This window comes from Malus domestica, chromosome 08, assembly GCF_042453785.1.
Source record: "Malus domestica chromosome 08, GDT2T_hap1".
NCBI lineage: Eukaryota > Viridiplantae > Streptophyta > Magnoliopsida > Rosales > Rosaceae > Malus > Malus domestica.
In genome coordinates, this window is record NC_091668.1 from 17,421,501 (window position 1) to 17,424,502 (window position 3,002).

A 3,002-nucleotide genomic window follows, 5' to 3' on the forward strand; every position below is an offset into this window, starting at 1 on the left:
TGATTGCTTTGGCTTGCTCTTGGTTCCTTTGAAGCATCACGGGTTGGCTTGGAAACTTTCCAATTTCTCTTTGGTTCAAGGCATCCGCAATCTGTCCCAATTGTGTCTCCATTTTGGTTAGGGCAGCCGAATGTTGTTGGAAAGTGCTATTGGTAGCTTGTTGGAATTGCAAGGTGTTTTGAGCTAACAACTTAACCGTATCCTCAAGTGTAGTGGCCGGTTTTGGTTGGAAGTTTTGGAATTGATTTTGATTTTGATTGTTGTTCCTCCATGAAAGATTGGGATGATCTCTCCAACTTGGGTTATATGTGTTTGAATACACATCATTCCTTGGCCTTTGATTGTAAGAATTCATGAGGTTCACTTGTTCTTGGACAAATTCGGGGTAGGCTTCTTTAGATGGACATTGATGAGTAAGGTGGTTTGGTATGTTGCAAATGGCACACACCTCATTTGCTTTTGGCACCATGTTGAGCACGGCTTCAAGCTTCTTCTCTAGGTTAGCTACCTGCAAGGAAAGTTCATGATTAGAATTTGTTTCATACACTCCAACTTTCTTACCCCTTAAATCCTTGTGTTGAGCATTAGACCCCAACATCTCATAAATGTTATATGACTCTTGAGCATTCTTTTTCTTCAAAGCTCCACCTGCTGCATTATCAACAGTTGATTGACATGTTTGGGTTAGTCCATCATAGAAAATTTGCATTTGTAAATGAAAAGGTAACCCATGGTGTGGACATTGCAACAAAAGGCCTTTAAAACGCTCCCAACACTCATTGAAAGGTTCTCCATCATCTTGTTTGAAATTGAAGATTTGTCCCCTTAATGTGGCTGTCTTTTGAGTGGAGAAGAACTTCTCCAAGAACTTCTTAGCCACGGCATCCCAAGTGATGAGGGAACCCGGTGCTAGAGTCATCAACCAACTCTTGGCCCTATCTTTCAATGTGTAAGGGAATACTCTCATCCTCAAATTTGCTTCACTTACTCCCTGCAAAGGTAAACCACTCACAACATTATAGAATTCTTTCACATGAGCTAAAGGATCTTCATTAGGTAAGCCATAAAACGAGGGAAGCATATGAAAATGTGAAGATTTAAGATCATAGTTTCTAGCTTCGGTGGGCAGCAAGATGCATGAAGGAGAATTTGGTATGATTGGTTGAGCAAAGTCCTCCAAAGCTCGAAGTTCATCTTGGTTGTCCGCCATCTCTTCTTCTCTTTCCCAATTAATGTGCTTAGATCCTTCACTTGTTGAACTAGGCGAATTCCCTTCCTCTTCTTCACGGAAATTGGGTGAATTTGTTGGCACAAAGTTGTCAAAAGTATTGCTCTTTAACCGTTCAATTCTTTGGCCTAACTCAACAAGTCTATTTGACATAAACTTCCTGAAAACAAAACAAACAAGTTTGAATATAAATTAGCACTCTACTTAAAATAAACATAACAAGGGTTCATAACTAAACAAGCAATTACAAGGGACTGAAATCAGTCCCCGGCAACGGCGCCATTTTTGTTGATGATATGTTTTAAACCTTCCTAATGCTAAAACATATTGAGTATAATAGCATAAGTAAGGGTGTCGAATCCACAGGGACTAATTGGACCTATATAATCACTTGTTTTGCAAGAACCATATTAAATGACTAAACTAGGCAACTTTAGACAGATTTGTTATTGTAACTTAAAAACTCACAAGAATGATGACAACACAAGTAATGAATCAACAAGTAATAAAATGGAATAAAACCAATGGAGATGGAACTAGGGATTCGGTTTCACCATAGCTAAATTAATCCCATGTTTGTTAAATCAGTTTATGCTCATTCATTCACCTATTTCTTGAGTTTGTTTCACTTAGATATGATCAACCATATGATGTGTGGATTTGATCAAATCATCCTAGTCAAGAACCAAATTGTGATGTGCAACTTTGGTTCTCAACCAAGGATGTTTTATACATATGAAACTTTCACAAAACCAAAGGGGACACACGGCATGATGTTTGCCAAACATCCCCTTCATTCACTCCCAAATCTGCCAAAATTATGCATGATGTGTGCTTCTAATTTTGGCTACACAACCTGTGGTTAATTCAAGTGGTGATCAAGCATTAAAATCAACACACAAAGTCACAATAAAATCAGAGAATGAAACAAGAAATAGAAGGATCAAATGAGCATTATGAGTTAACTACATGGTTTTCTTGCTAGGCTACATCGAATCCCTAAGAGGAGATTAGTTACATTTCATGTTTACAAACGTTTTAACATAGAAATACATAACATGAATGAACATAGAATTGAGAAGAAGGAACCCTTGAAGCAAAACTGATGTTGAAATCCTTTAAGTGTAGCCTTCGGTCTTGATTCTCCAAATGTGATGCAACATGAAAGATGAGCAGCTTGTGGATGGGTGGTTTGTTTTAAATGGGAGAGAGGGTGGTCAGAAATTTGGATGGCTAAGTGAGTGAATGGTGGTGTTGCGGATGGGATAGAGAATGGACACAAAATGGAGTTTCTTGGTGTGTGAATGAGAGTGTGACCGCCCGAGCTTGAAGTGAGATTCCATGGACTTTAAATTGAAGTCCTAATGAGAACATGCAGCTGGAATTAGAGTAATGCCTCTGCCAATCTGAAATGATGATGAATTTAAGTGATTTCTGAGGTGGTAAGGCACGGCATGTTAAAACACAAGCATGTGTAGGACTTATTTAATTCAAGAGGCATGTGCAATGGCTGCAATGTGCAGTGGACAACCAGAAATTGTTTTCCACATGCTGGAAAGGGAAAGAAAGGCACGGCACAGCTTGGCTTGGATGTGCAAAGGTGGCTGAATGACTTAGATTAATGAAGACACATGCATTGCTGCAAAAGGGAGTTGGAAAAGGTAAGGCAATGCACAGCAAGGTGTGAACACATGCATGTGATTGCATGTTTTGATGTTTAAAGGAAATGGAAGGCACGGCACAAATTGTGAACATGCATGTGATTGCATGTTTT

The 3,002-nt window shown here is 39.0% G+C and overlaps 1 non-coding gene across 1 annotated transcript; it reads left to right on the plus strand.

Moving 5' to 3' along the window:
- The first annotated feature begins 725 nt into the window (after positions 1 to 725).
- On the plus strand, positions 726 to 836 carry LOC139198491 (small nucleolar RNA R71). Its single transcript, XR_011584019.1, has one exon. It is a non-coding gene; the product is annotated as a small nucleolar RNA R71 (small nucleolar RNA).
- Positions 837 to 3,002: the final 2,166 nt, after the last annotated feature.